At 43.1% G+C, this 16,205-nt stretch overlaps 1 protein-coding gene and 1 non-coding gene across 2 annotated transcripts in view; one reads left to right on the plus strand and one right to left on the minus strand.

Moving 5' to 3' along the window:
- Positions 1–16,205, minus strand: part of KCTD16 (potassium channel tetramerization domain containing 16) — a 166,207-nt gene that overhangs the window by 64,450 nt on the left and 85,552 nt on the right. The gene's annotated exons all lie outside the window — the stretch shown is intronic.
- On the plus strand, positions 7,458–7,530 carry TRNAR-UCU (transfer RNA arginine (anticodon UCU)). The gene has a single exon. It is a non-coding gene; the product is annotated as a tRNA-Arg (tRNA).

A 16,205-nucleotide genomic window follows, 5' to 3' on the forward strand; every position in this document is an offset into this window, starting at 1 on the left:
TGCAGTCAAGCATAACAAATAGCTGAGTAATATTTTGGCACCGATCTGTAATGTCTGATGCATTAGTCCCTTACATGAAAAATTTACAACTACAGGTCTGTCTCGCTGCCATTAACAAAGCAAAGGCTTCTTGCACTTGTTATGCTCTCACAGTGACACCTTGCATAAGAAGTCTTAACTATGCTTATCTATGCATTTCATTTAGACTTTACGGGATGATTCTTACGACATTAAGAACAAATTAATCTAAATAAACATATTTAACGGAGTTGGGCAGCGAGGAAACAGATGCCCTTTTATTGCACAGTTGTTACCTTAGCAGGAAAGGGCTTTAGAACCAGATTCTCTGTCCCACTCTGCTTCCTTTGCACTGCTGTGCAGGCATAAAGAGAGCAGAAACCTCTCCTGGTGTGGGGAAAAACCCAATGGGCAAATAGGAGCAGGTGTAACTAGCTCCTATTTGACCCTCCCCACAGCCACTGGAACTGGGTGTGAATCTGGGTGGAAAAGAGGCATAGCACTGCACAACTCTCCTCAGCTGGTGGACAGCCCCTTGGGGATTCATGTTGCCTGCATGCACAGGTTAGAGCAGCACTAGGAGCAGGCAGAGAATCAGGGAGCTGTAACCTACTCCTGTATGGTCTTCCTCCCATCACTGCTTCACTGCGCATAAACTGAGCAAAGCAGGGAATGTGGCCCATAGATTTTTCCTGATGTGCTGTCAGTGATATCAGACCCTTGTCAGTAGACATACAAGTGTAACTACTTTCCAGGCAGTGCATTTCTAGGGGATTACTGCATCTCATGCATTGTTAAAGTCACTCATCCTTTGGCCTTCTGCCTTACCATATGCCCTTATGGAAAACACTCTAGATAACAGTGATTCAAACTGTAGGGTTCTAGAATGTAAATATATTCACGTTCAATAGAAAACACTTTAAAAATCTATGGAAGTTAATAAAGAATGCTATCTTTCTGTAGGTTTTTTGAACCATCTAATAAAATTCTATAGCAGGACTATTATCTTCTATTCAGTTCTATAGAATGGTCCTGCCCCAAAAGGCTTAAAAGGGATATTACTGCTTTAAACAGCATGTGCTAACTAACTTTTTGAATCTAGGTGACACTGACGTTGCATAGTTTCAATGCAGTAACAACTGCTTACTAACAGCAACGTATAGGGACAGATCTTCAGCTGGTGTCCATTGTCATAGCTACTTGAAAGTCAATGAAGTGATGACAATTTCCACCTGCTGAGGATCTGCCCAGCTGGTTAAATCCTGCAGTCCTTTCTCAGGAACTTCCACTGACTTCAATGGGAGCTTGGTCTGGGTAGAACTGCAGAAGTTGGGACACAAAGAATCCTAAGGTCTGATTCTCATTTACATTAAGGCCAATTTGCACCACTCTGGCAGTGTCAAAGGGCTCACGGTAGGTGCAAATGTAATGTATTCCCACATTAAGGCCCCTTTACACTTTCAGAATGACGAACAAGAGCCTAAAGGCAAGTCTACCCTTAAAGCTGCGCAGCTGTAGCAGTTTAGTGAAGATGCTCTAAGGGCATGGCTACACTTGCAGATGTAGAGCGCTGTGAGTTAAACCCGCCTTCGGAGAGCGCAGTAGGGAAAGCGCTGCAGTCTGTCCACACTGACAGCTTCAAGCGCACTGGCGTGGCCACATTTGCGGCACTTGCAGTGGCATTGGAAGCGGTGCATTATGGGCAGCCATCCCAGCATGCAAGTGGCTGCAATGTTCTTTTCAAATGGGGGGGGTGGGGTGGAGTGTGACAGGGAGTGTGTTGTGTGTACCTGGGGGGAGAGAGAGTGGGGTTTTGGGGTTCTGAGAGTGTATCAGCATGCTGTCTTGTAAGTTCAGACCCCCTCTTCCCCCCGCCTCTCTCTCTCTCTCACTCACTCAAAGCGAACAGTAAATGTTTGCTTTTTCTCAGAGCTGATAAGCAGCTGGCTTCTCCGAAACGGAGCTTTGAAAGGGCATTTCCGCATTCCTGCAGCCGATTTCACAACAATGACAAGAGTGGCCACTTGATTTAAGGGGATCATTGGGCGTTTCTGGAGGCTGATCACAGCGCAGTAATGCAACACCTCGTTCACACTGGCGCCGCGGCGCTCCAGCGGGGGCGCAGCAAACGTTATTCCACTCACCGAGGTGGAGTACCAGCAGCACTGTAGCTGCGGAGTCAGAGCGCTCTACATGCCTTGCCAGTGTGGACGGGGAGTGAGCTGGGGCGCCCGGGGCTGCTTTATTGCGCTGTAACTCGCAAGTGTAGCCAAGGCCTTAGCCACCAGGAGTGAGCTCTCCTGTCGGCATAGTTAATCCACCTCCCCAAGAGGCAGTAGCGATGTCGATGGGAGAAGCTCTCCCACCAACGTGACACTGTCTACACAGGGGCTTAGGTCAGTCTAACTAGTCACTCAGGGATGTGGATTTTTCACACCCCTGAGCAACATAGTTATACCGATATTGGGTCTGTAGTGTAGACCAGCCCTTAGTGTAAATGACAATCAGGCTCTTCATATTTAACAGACGTAAAATATTAGCCATATATTATATATCCACTGCATTATTTTAATCCTCTACACACATAGTAACATAAATATGTATAAATTAATTATAGTCAAATACTATTCACTGAATAACTTATTCAGTATATTTTGTGATTTAAAAAAATATTCAACAAGTACATTTGTCCACCTAGCGCTCGAATAAATATATATCTATGATATGGCTGTTTAACCTCAAAATACATTTTCTATGATCCTCATTTCAGTACACACATTAAGAGAGCCAAATTCATCTTTGAAGAAGGAAAGAAGGAAAGAAAGAAAGACTATGATGAATATACTAAGCCAACATTATAAAGTGCAGATAAAAGCACTTACTTGGACCAATACTGCATGAGTACCTTAAATTCTAAAAATGAGCAATTGTTATCTCTTTAAATATTGATTGCCTGGATGAAACTATTATGAAAGCACTAGATAAAGTACTTAGAGCTAACACAAAAGATTCAATACACAAAAGAATAGGGAGGATGCAGTAATCATAACAAGATTGTATGGCATAGATTCCAGTATCACACAAACTATATATAGTGACAACTCCAGGACCAGCTCTTACACATCTAGGTTTTTTATTTCTCTTGTCTTCCTCCTGCATTTATCTCCTCTCCTGGCACATGTCCAAGGAAGGAGAGTGGAAACAGAAATGGGGAAAACAGATCCACATAAACCAGTAATTGGGATTTGGGCTCCAAACATTTTTCAGTTTCGGAAGGATATGTCTCTGTGTGTGTGTGTGTTAAAGAGGCCATCTGGCAGTTCAAATCTCCATGACATTCAGTTACATGAAGCAGGTCACTGAACAGTCAGACTCACTGAACTTCGGAGTGTTTATAGCATTTTTCACATGGATTAATTGTTCTGAAATATATTAGGCACCAACAAGCTTCTTTTCAGCAGACAGCGTGAAGCTTCCTGGCCCACTTACTTGATCCTCAGCAAGCACGTTTACTTTGAGTTTACTATGCGACATAGCCAGATAGATAACAGAAGTGATTTGCAAATATTTTCATGGATAAATGTTAACAGAAGCCTGACCCTAGGTTTGTGCATGCTAGCCTCTCTTTGGCTACAATGCTTTACAGCTGCCTACCCCAACTGCGGACCATGCAGGGGAGAAAAACCTGACACAGCGACCCCTGCTTCCCCTATCCAACTTTACAGTCACGTTGCGTGGTCAGAAAAGGTGTCAAGAACAAAGCGAGCAGGCATCCAAACACAAAGGCAGATGTCAATTACATGCATCCTGTACTGTTAGTACTGCCAACGTGGATTCATCTTTTGAAAGCCTGGGTCTCAGTCCTGATATTTTTTATCTATGTAGGATCGTGTTTGGAGGCCTTCACAGCCCATGGGCAACTTTTAAACAAAACCAGGCTGCGTGACTATTGAATTAAAAGTAGTGTAATTGTAGCTGTGTCGGTCCCAGGATATCAGTGAGAGAAGGTAAGTGAGGCTGGAGAGAGAGACAAGCTTTCCAGCCACACACAGAGATGAAGAAGAGCTTGTCTCTCTCACCAACAGAAGTTGGTCCAACAAAAGATATTACCTCACCACCTTGTCTCTCTATTGAATTAAAAGCCATTCAGGCTGTTGGTTTAGCTGAATCCCTTTCTTCACAGTAAACCAGAGCCTGCAGGATTATGCACTCTTTTCTCCAGGTCTTGCTCCTTCATTCACCCCTCCTCTGTCCACTGCAGGAGGACACTGTCATTGCAATGGCTTTCATTTCACTGAGCTGAAAGATATGTAAATGATCTCAGTGCCTCTCCTTTCATCAACCAGCAGGCATGCAAAAGAAGCAAAATCACGGACTCCTTTTGCCAATGGGTGAACATGGCCCATTAGGGACACATTTAGCCTCCCTCTGTCTGAGGCCTGAAATCCTTTCTCGGTCCCTAACCAGGGCTCTCTTGGCTGGCAGTCACAGAAAGTGCTACAAAGCATGAGATGTGTAAGTCTGAAAGATGCACTGTACAGTTAGTTTGCTTTTAAACCAAATGAAAACAAGCTTGAAATGCCATTCCCTAATTCCCACAGTGTTGAAAGGCTCCTAGCAGTATTTATTTCCTTTATTTTTATGTCTTCCATATGAGCCTGTTGGGGGTATTGAGATTTACACCGCTCCGTGTCATGCTTTAATGAGTGAATTTTGTCTCCAACTGCAGCTCAATATCTCTTAAGAGAACATTTTAATACTGTACGTAATTATGTGGAATTTGATTCTCTGGGGATGTGAGGAGGCAGGCAGAGAAAGCAGGGTTTTGGGGGGGTATGATGGATTGAAGAGAGGGTTGAGAAGAGGAAGTGAGTTGGCAGGAATGGGTAGCAGGTCAGGGAAGGCAGAGATCTGGGGTGGAGTTGGGGTTGTAAGCTGTACGGGGTGCCTGGTGTGGGAGGGGGAACTCAGTGTCTCTTCAATGAGACTTTGGAGTGTGAAGTGCTCCCCCGGTACTGCTATTGACTCACCGTGCCAAAGCAGCAGCACCAAGGGCAGCCCTGTAAGTGACATTAGCTACCCTCACAAGACTTCTACCAACACTGACTGTAGCCATGGGAGAACAGCTATCCTGGTGAGCTTTCAACCACATCCAAACCAGAATTGGAGACGAGGTCCCTTTTGATTTAGGATAAAGCCTGGAATAAAAACTGTAGAGAAGGATTCCAATTCAGCAATATCAGTCTGGACCCTTTTGAAATTTAACCACATTCAGATTTCAGCTGCCTGTGTTGGCCCATCTCTTCTAGCAGTTACTGAGAATTGATTAACCCTTTAATGGGTATTACATGCACTTCACATAGGGCCTTTCAGGTCCACAGAGAGGACCCCTCCACACACACACAGCGAAGGGCAGGGACTTCTGTATAAATTGGATTTAAACAGTAAAGTAGAGAAATAAGTTTGTAGGCTGTGAAAGCTCCCTAGCTACCTCACATCATTTCCATTACAGCTATGAAACTGACATGCTTTAAGAAAATATAAACTTAATTTTAAAACATTTGGGAAATTCCATTAAGTGATTTATCGTGCATCTGAAGAAAACGTAATTTAACATCGAAGCTCTAAACAGTATTAAAGCAAGCCCCAGGTGTTCAAATTAACAGTAAAATATTTGACACAGAAAATTATTGAAACAGCAAATAGTGTTGCTCTCTAATTATCCTAATGCAATAGATCACCATTTGGGCAAGCATCCCAGCAGGCATTCGCTTGGATGCATATGTTCAGGGTATTTTATTTTGCTATTAAATGCTTGTTGCAGTGTGCTGTGTGCACAAAACAGTGCTCAGGTGAGTTAAATCTGCCTTGTCTTAACCCTTTACCATGTTATCCACTGACTTCACTCAGAGCTGGCATCCTGATTCCTGTGAATACAGCAAAACATCACCTTGCAGACAGCAGCCTAATCACTTTCCATATCTCATCTCTTTAACATTACATGTACCATAAGGTATTACAGGAATTAAACTGGCTAAAAAATATCCTCTTGCATCAAACGATCTGTGCCATTGCTTCAGCCTAGAGCACTCTGAGGTTATTTTAACTTCACACAGGAAATAGGGGGCAGGAAGAGAAAGTATTGCTCAGCCGGAGTATGCTTAATTAGTTTACAACTGTCTCTCTCAATAACTTGTGAATAAGATCCCTATTGATCTAATTAGCAGCAATGGGAGAAAATTCCGCTTTCCAGGGCTGTAGGCACCTTCTAGATTCTAGATAAACAGATTGGCTATGAATGGGCAGCAGGGGCAGTTGCCTTAGACACAAAGCATTTGGGAGCCCTATAAACCCGAGGATTTTTGGAGATTCCGAATTTAAATGCTTCACTGAATGGAAACCGTGTGATTTGAATGAATAATTGTCTATTGGCATTCTGTACTATTACTAAAGAGCCTGTACTATGACAATTCTGAGCCAGGTTTATGGGCCCCTACCAGCTCCCCTTACAATGGAAATTGGCTTGTGTAAAGACATTGGCCCTTTTCTGGAGCTGCTGCTGAGCTGAACTCAGCACAGCCCAAGGGCAAGACAGAGGTGTCTGTGCATCACCTTTGTGCTTCCCAGACTCAAGAGCAGGGGTCGGCAATGTTTGGCACGCGGCTCGCCAGGGTAAGCACCCTAGCGGGCCGGGCCAGTTTATTTACCTGCTGACGCGGCAGGTTCGGCCGATCATGGCCCCCACTCGCCGCGGTTCGCCGTCCCGGGCCAATGGGGGCGGCGGGAAGCGGCGCGGGCGAGAGATGTGCTGGCCACGGCTTCCCGCCGCCCCCATTGACCCGGGACAGCGAACTGTGGCCAGTGGGGGCTGCGATCGGTCGAACCTGCCGCGTCAGCAGGTAAATAAACTGGCCCGGCCCGCTAGGGTGCTTACCCTGGCGAGCCGCGTGCCAAACGTTGCCGACCCCTGCTCTAGAGGCAATGCTCAGACAGCCCCAGCAGTTGCTCTAATTTATGCTGCCTGCAACGACCCTGAGGAGCCAACCAGCAGCTCAGAACAGTCAGAGTGTCGTGTGTTTCTGCCATGCCTCCTCCCACAAATGGCTCCCAGCTAGGCCCTTAGTGCTTGACTACACTTAAAATTTAGGTCAACATAGCTCCGTCGCTCAGGGACATGACAAAATCCACATCCTGAACAACATTGCTATGGTAACGCACAGTGTAGACGCATTGCTCAGGGAGGTGGTGTTCCCACACTGACAGAAAAAGCCCTTCTATCAGTGTAGACTGTGTCTACACTATACGGTTATGCCAGCATTGCTACAATGCCATCACTATGTGCCTATATAGTGCCCAGATTGTAGACATAGCCTTAGTGTGTCCCTGTGCTAGGAGTTGTGAAGCAAGCTGTTATGTCCACGCACTAGCCTTATACCAGGGCCCCAGTGGCCTAATGGATAAGGCAATGGCTTTCTAAGTCAGAGATTGTGGGTTCAAGTCCCATCTGGGGTGAAAAACTACTAGCTTTACACCACCACAGAACTCCCTTTACTTTTCAGGGAGAACCACCAGCTTTGCAGCCTCTATAAGCTGGCACAGGTGCCCCAGTACTGCCAATTACCCACTGGGCCTGATTCTCTGCTGCCTTGTGTAATACTTTACACCTGTGCAAAGGGAGTTTCCCAGGCATAGACATTCTGCAATTTTCAGCCTTTAGAAAAAGAAGGAAGTGAGAAGGGTGGAAAAACATGCAGGTGATTTTTTTTTTATTATTATTAAAAGAAAAGAAAACTTTACAGAGTTGAACAGCCCATTTAAGTGTTTGCTGGAATGACAGGTGTTGGGATGCTGCCAAATTATTATTAGGAATTACTGTGATTGATATGAATGTAGCAAGGCTTGGTACGTCTGAATTTGCTAAAGGATTCTGGGAACAGAGATCTCTTAGAATCAGATAGTATGCTGAATTGCATTTGAATGCTGATATAATTATGGATTATGAATGGTTAACCAGAGGCTCTATGTGTGTGTGTATTTCAGCTTGGAATTTTGGTCATGGTCAGTCGATGGCCCGTTCACTAAGTAAATATGCAGGAAATATGTAAATAGTGAGCTTGGTACTAACTGACCTGGGTCAAAATGACCCCTTTAGGGTGGCACCACACTAAGAGCTTAAGTCAGTGGTGGGCAATCTGCGGCCCGTCAGGGTAATCCACTGGCGGGCCCCGAGACAGTGTTTACATTGACCGTCCGCAGGCACAGCCCCCCCACAGCTCCCAATGACCGCGGTTCGCCGTTCCCGGCCAATGGGAGCTGCGGGAAGCGGCGGCCAGCACGTCCCTGCGGCCCACGCCACTTCCCGCAGCTCCCATTGGCTGGGAATGGCAAACTGCAGCCTCTGGGAGCTGTGGGTGGCCATGCTTGCGGATGGTCAATGTAAACACTGTCTCGTGGCCTGCCAGTGGATCACCCTGATGGACCGCAAGTTGCCCACCGCTGGCTTAAATGAATGATTGATGAGAGAGTAAAGATCAAATGGCCTTTGGTCTGTCCTTTTTTGTCCCCTTCCAAAATATTAATTAGAAAAACAAGTAATGAAATGCCCACAGGGCATATTTCGGGGGCATGTGACTCCTTTGAGAGCGAGGGGTATAAATACTAAGAATATCGTACGTGCACTGGCAGCTCCCCAATTAATATCTGAAGAGGTCCATGACACTGTTAAGACAGAGGGTTTCAGGGTAGCCAACACCCTGCTACGAGGGACTTTTGTGGGACTTTTGGACCAGAGGGCCTCAGGTTAGCCAAAACACTGCTTCAGAGGACATTTGACAGACCAAGTACTTGAGAAGAGAAGAGAAGAGAAGAGAAGACTCCATCTAGGACTGGTAGCTATACCTGCTTTGTTTGCCAATCAGGATACTCTGTAGGGCCAACATAGTTACTTAGGGTTTATGCTTGGGGAATTGAGGTTTAATAAGAAGACATATTGTATAACCTTTTACTGCTTGTGTGATTCTTTCTCAAATAAATTGCTGTGCTTTGAGAACATTGTATCTGAATTTTCACAGGTACTGGTAACAATCTGCCCAGCTGTAAGCCATTAAAGATCCATTTCAGCAACAGCTTTTGCTACTTGCCCAACTAATATTCTTACAGTTATAACCTGAAGTGAAATTAGTATGTGTTAACTGAGAGACAGGGAGAGCATCAGAGAATACAGGAAAGGATCCACTATCCTCCATCAAAACCAACAGCATCTACAAGGCTGGGTCATCCAATTCATTTCATTGCTCCATCTAGTTTCTTGGAGGAGATAGTTCCTCTGAAAGAATAGTGTGTTCTCCAAGTTCCCCCTGGTGTTGCCTCTGGTTAATATCAATTGCTCCATTGCACAAGCCAGGAAGTCAAAAAAACCCAAACAGACTGGATGATTCCAAGCAGTCCTGACATGTACTGCAATGGGGTTTCAGTTGAAGATAGCTTACCCTATCAAATTAAAGATTCATCTGTTTATCTCCAGTTGTTTTCATTGAAACAATTTCTCTGTCAAAATAATAATAAAGCAATGACTTGTTGGTTTTCATTTTATTGGTTACTACTTTTACTCAAAGCATGCCAATTACGATCTAATTACAGTGCATGGTTCTGTGAGCACGCCAGACTGTTCTTACACACGATAAATCACAGTCAGTTACTCCAATTATTTAATCGGTAGAGCATAAATCTGTAATGACTATGTAATTACACATTAATAAATGCCATGATAGTTATTTAAGCCTCAAAAGATAAAGTACACTTCCCTGCATTTTAATCCTGTCGCCTTCTAGGGTCACAATAAGTGTTTGATATATATCCCTGAGTGAGCAAAAAGAATTGTAGTCTGGTCTTGTGCGCAGTGTGCTGAACAACAATTTTCAGTCTAATCTCAGAGTCTTTTGATTAGTCCAGAGAGGAAATAGCCTGAATCAGTTAAGGTAAAATCTGCTGCAGCCAGTGCACCTGGCAAGCATTTTTTATTTTAGCAAAGCAGTAGCTATGGCTCAGGTTCAAGACTTGCAGGTGTACACATAGTAGCTCAAATCTTCCTACTATTACTAAACCTCTATGCAATTATAGTATAAAAATTATTAGACTCGGAAACAAGGGAAGGATAAGAAAGGATTCTTATTTTTCCATTTAGGGGGAGATTTTCAAATGCACAAAAGACAGTTAGGTGCCCAACTCTCACTGAAAGTCCCATTGAAACTTGAGTGCCTTTGTGCCCCTAAACATCTCTCTTTCAGTGACTAATTTATTGTTTCCTTGGCTCTTTTCTTAATTTAACAAGAACCATAATGGGAAAATATGCATCTTATTAGTTCCTAAAGTTGCATCTCCAGTTGTGACAGGTTCGGTCACAGAGATCCCCTTGGGACTGTCACCTGATGTGCTGAATTTACCTCTGAGCCTGTTGTCTCTGCCTGCTTGGAACTCCAGAAGCCTGTCTTGTTGAACCAGATATGCTAGCCTGCTGCAACACAGATCCAAGGTCTGAACCACATCCCCAAAACTGCAGACTTAACTGAAAACAGTTCAGCAAGTACTCCTGTCTCCAGCTACGCAGACACCCAGCTCCCAATGAGATCCAAACCCCAAATAAATCCGTTTTACTCTATATAAAGCTTATACAGGGTGAACTCAGAAATTGTCCTCCCGCTATACACTGATAGAGAGATATGCACAGCTGTTTGCTCCCCCAGGTATTAATCACTTACTATGGGTTAATTAATAAACAAGTGATTTTATTTAGTATAAAAAGTAGGATTTAAGTGGTTCCATGTAATAACATACAGAACAAAGTAAGTTACCAAGATAAAATAAAACATGCAAGTCTAAGCCTAATACATTAAGAAACTGAATACAGGTAAATTTCACCCTTAGAGATGTTCCAATAAGCTTCTTTCACAGACTAGACTTCTTCCTAGTCTGGGCCCAATCCTTTCCCCTGGTACAATCCTTGGTAGTTCCAGCTCAGGTGATAACTCGGGGATTTCTCATGACTGGCAGTCCTTTTGTTCTGTCCCACCCCCTTTTATATCTTTGGCACAAGGTGGGAATCCTTTGTCTCTCTCTGGGTTCCCACCCCTCCTTCTATATGGAAAAGCACCAGGTTAAAGATGGATTCTAGTATCATGTGACATGTCCTTCGAGACTTCATTACTCACTCGCTGGCACACAGGTATACAGGAAGGCTTACAAGTAAACAGAGCCATCTACAACCAATTGTCCTAGTTAATCGGAGCCATCAAGATTCTAAACAACCATCAATGGCCCACACTTTGCATAATTACAATAGGACCTCAGAATTATGCTACATATTCCTAGTTTCAGATACAAGAATGATACATTCATACAAATAGGATGAAAACACTCAGTAGATTATAAGCTTTGTAATGATATCTTACAAGAGACCTTTTGCATAAAGCATATTCCAGTTACATCATATTTACACTCATAAACATATTTACATAAAACATTATGGAGTGCAACATCACACCAGTATTTCCTACTTTTGTGTTATTAGTGTTTTATTTTATTGGTTTTTATTTATTTATTTCAGGGTCATTTTGGATTATAATCTAAATTTCTGGTAATGAAGTTGCACTCAGACAGCAGCGCAAAACCCTTCACACTAGAGCTAGTCAAAAACCAGAAACATTTTTTGTGGGGAGAAAAAATTGTATCTTTTCCCCTAAACAGAAAAATTCTGAATTGCAAAAATTTTCAATTAGCTCCACAGCTGGTGAACAAACGGGATGTATTTTTCATGAGCATGTTTGCAAAAAATAAAAAAACCCTTGTTCCTCTTTTAAATTGTAATATTTCTGCATTCAGTTTTTTTCAACCATCTCTACATTGCCCCAGACTATACAAGGACAGCTAGTCTGTAGAAAAAGAGTAACTCCACTGGCAAGCACACTGCAAATGTGACAAGCACTCATGTGTACATAAACAGGAAAGTGTACCTTGAGCCCTTTTCCTCCTGCATGCACTTGGGTAGCAGTTAGTCACAATCTGGCCCATAGTCAAAATTCTGGTGTTCCCTGGCTCTCATTACCCTGCACTAATCAAGAACTGCTTTGCTAGTGCTGTAGGTGACCCTATGCTATCATGTAAAGCCAAGAAGGCAGCATCAGCTGTGCCTCTCTGCCCCACCCCTGGTGTTGGCGCAGACCTTAGGAGTAGCAATAGCCAGCACAGTGCTCATGACCTCATTTCTTCTGAAGGACAAACTTTGGGATGTCGTCATCACACCACTCATTGTCATCACCTCCACCCATCCCATTTGTTTACGGCCAATTTTAGAACCAGAATTATATATAGGCCCTTGCAAACTGGGCAAATGACTTGGTCCTAAGTGTATCGATTTAAAAGCAGCATTAGGTCAAAGATAAACTCTTATCCACTGTTTTCATTAAGAGCTGACATTATTTTCTTGATGTTATTCAACATCTTGCTCACCCATCCGAACAGATTCCCAGTGCCCACGGCAGTTCAGACCTGCCTTTTGCTCAGTGTTTAGTCTCTGAGTATAGAGCACATAAATACAAATGACTCTTTTCTTCCTCTCTTTTAACTGATTGTTTTCCTCTCATCTGTTCTGCTTTCTTTTCCTCCCTCCTCCTCTTGTGATGGTTTACCTATTGGCTGGGCACGCAAGTGAGGTGAAGCCTGGGAAGCTACTGCTTTGTGGAGGCAAGACTAGTTAAAGCTTCCGTTCCAAAGGGATGGCACTGTGGGGTGGCAGGTGGGTTTATAGAATTGTATCTGGGCACCCAGGGCAAGATTCTCCATTCTGATCCACACAGTGCAGCTCTCATCTACACTGCGTCTTTCTACTGCTTATTCCTTGCTTGTTCAATACACTGATGGACACTGGGAGTTACGCGTAGGGAACAATGCTACAAAGTGCATCAGACATGCAGTGTGGATCAGAAAGAGGAATTCTGCCCATGATCTGAGACAAAGTTCTGGACTGGTGTTCCCTTGAGGAAGGGAAGAGGGTCATGCATGCAGGAACAGGGCAGAATAGGGACCAATTGTGTCCTTGAGGATTAGACAGGCTGTACAACTAACAAGCCTGGTGGTGCTCTGTGGTCCCCAAAGGCATAGTTAAAACAAAGCCCTGATCCTTGCAGGCATGCTGCCACTGGCAGCAGGGCTGGGGCACTCATGATGCTCATTTTTGGAGCTGTGTTAAGGAGCACCGCAGTGAGTTGCATCACATACTCACAGAATCATCCTGGTCAGTACAGGCAGTATGACTCAAAAACCTTCTGCTTGGCCATTCCCCAGAGCTTCTCACAGTTTTAAGGGTAGGATCTGGCAGAAACATATACCTGCAATCTACACTGGTGCATTTACAGATGCATTCATTTGAAAGAGAGCTGTAGGGTGGAATTTTCAAGTATCTAAAGGAGTTAAGTTTCCAACTCCTTTGCAGTGTAATGATCTGATAATTGACATGGGAACAAGGAATCCTGACATTGTATTTCTGACTTGGACACAGTCTTCTCCTTTTTGGCCATTGGAGAAGCAACACTTCATATGCAAGGTGTGCAAAATAGCCATAATAAAATAACAAAATGCAACACCATTCTAAAAGCATCTTCATTTTGTTTGTTTGTTTTGTTGTTGTTGGGATTTTCCTAAATTTTGTTACAATTAAAATTGAGTTCATTTCAAGCAAATATGGGTTTTTTTGTCAAAAAGTTGCAAAAAAGAAGGGATGAAAATACATGCCACAATGAAAGGGAAAAGTATATATTAAAACTCATGAAAGAAAAAAAAAGCAATTTTTGCCTAGGTTTTAACTAATGCCTCTTCTGTTTAACTATCTAGTTCTCTCTCCATTCATCCATCTACCCGTCATCCACTATCATTCACTAGGCATCTTTCATGTCTATTTTCTACAATTCTATGAGAAATATTTACATACATTTAGCTGCCAGTACTTACACAAAAGTTTAACAATTTTAATTACCCAGTTTCTTTAAGAAACATCTATCTTCAAATCAAAGGTTTAATTCATTCTCACACTGCCACAGGAGGCAAGCAGTAGACATGATCAAAAACGGAGCGGGGGAGGATATTCATGATTTTTTTTTTCAAAAACATTTTCCTGGTTAGTTGGGGGAAGGGGGGTTAATTCAAAAGTAAACTGAAATTTCAAAATTTGAAAAGTTTTGACTGGTTTTGTATTTGGTTGAAAAATACAGGAACGTTTTTTGGTAAAAACATCCTCAACATTTCCCCCCATTTCTTAAATTTTGAATTTTAAATTTTTGAAAACTGTGCCCAACCCTACTAGTATATATAACCTGTTCCCTTCCCCTAATCATTTTTGTTGCCTGTCTCTGCACTTTTTTCAATTCTAATATGTCTTTTTTGAGATGGAGTGATCAGAACTGCACGCTGTTGTGACATTGCACTCTATATGATTTTATGAAAATATACTAACGATATATATATACATTACTCCCCTTTCTATCTCCCTGTGTTTCATGCATTCTTTTTTTCAGATAGAGTGGAAATTACAGACAGGACCAGCTACAAAATTCAGATTGAAAGCAGACTTTGAGCACTCTGAAGGTCTGGAGTATTCAGATCTTTTTCGCCTTCCTCCGCAGCATAGGGCAGGGGTCGCAGGCTGGAAGATTCTGTTGTGGGTGGGTCAGCTTTTGTGGCCTGCATCATGCGGGAGGTCAGACTAGATGACCATATTGGTCCCTTCTGGCCTTAAAGTCTATGAGTCTATGAGTCTATCTGGGGTTCTCACTCAGCCTCTAAGGTAGGTTGGAAAATGTGGGTCTGGAGCTTGGTTTGTATTTCAAACACCCCCAAAGTTCAAAAGTATTGAGACACAAGGTTTTGGCTAAGGCCCTTTCACCAGAATGGCTGCAATAAGCAGAACAGCAACCTAAAGTGAGAGATGTTTTCTATAAGATCACCTATTTAGCCTTCAGTACTGAAGGCATTTTGTGCACTAAAATATAGAAGAGCTTCATATCACTGTTTCAGAAATCACTTCTACTGCTATGGAAAGGGCCCAGCTTCAATCTACCCAAGGGTTTGTAAAACTGATTCAGTTCCCATTCCTGGGTCTTCCAGGTGGCAGTAATTTCATACAAGCGCTGTTATTATGCCAACAAGCCAAGCTCACACTGAACACTTCCTAGGAGAAGGAGGAGTTCCCTGAGGTGACAGCTACTTCCCAGTGACATCATTATAAATACTGTATGCCAGTGCAAGTACACAGCCACTCAAACCATAGTCAAAACGCCAAGAGCAATTACTTAATCTCTTTGATCTGTGCGCTTACAAGAGGCATGGAGCATAATTATATTCTTGCTTTAAAAAGGGCTATGGAAAAAAAGGCTTTATTTTGATGTTTTACTGTTTGCTTCTCATCAATATGTGCTCGAAGGGAACTACAGTAATTTATCCTTCCAATGCCTGTTTCCACACTAAAAAAAGAGAGAGAGAGAGAGGAATAGCTGCTGTACATTTGCAACGCAATTTTAGCTCAAACAACATGACAAGGATTCAACAAAATGAATCACTACAGTGTGCAAAGAAACCAGCTGAAGTAAATAAAAACCCCAGGGATGCTGACAAAAAATGCATTAAGAATCAGGATCTGTTCTGCAGTGGTGCAGTAAATCCAGCACTGAAGGCCTGATCCAAAGTTCATAGAAGTTTTCCCGTTGACTTCAGTAGGCTTTGGATCACAAAACTTGATGGCAAAGTCATGATGATCTTTATTCCCGCTACACTTCCACTGAGATCAAGGGTCCCAGTGAGAATCTGATTCTCCTCTGCCTGGCACCTTGAGTAGCCATTTATATCAGCACAAAGTGAGTACAAAGCAAGTGTAAACTGCTACCACAGAATGGTGTAAATGACAATATCTACAATGTTAATCTATATTTTGGTATCCCGTGATGAACTTCCCTGAAAGCAGATGGTAGGAGAGTGTCTGTAGTAATGAGGTTAATGGGAATTTTGCAACTAATGATGGAGAACCTACCTGTTATGGGAGCCATAATGTTTCATTCAAAGGAGCTGCTCCCTTCAGGAACATAATGGCTGCACTGAACATGCTGGCTAGGGCTTGATCCAAAGCCCCCTGAAGTCAATGGGAG

Source organism: Emys orbicularis, chromosome 8 (genome assembly GCF_028017835.1).
Source record: "Emys orbicularis isolate rEmyOrb1 chromosome 8, rEmyOrb1.hap1, whole genome shotgun sequence".
Lineage (NCBI taxonomy): Eukaryota > Metazoa > Chordata > Testudines > Emydidae > Emys > Emys orbicularis.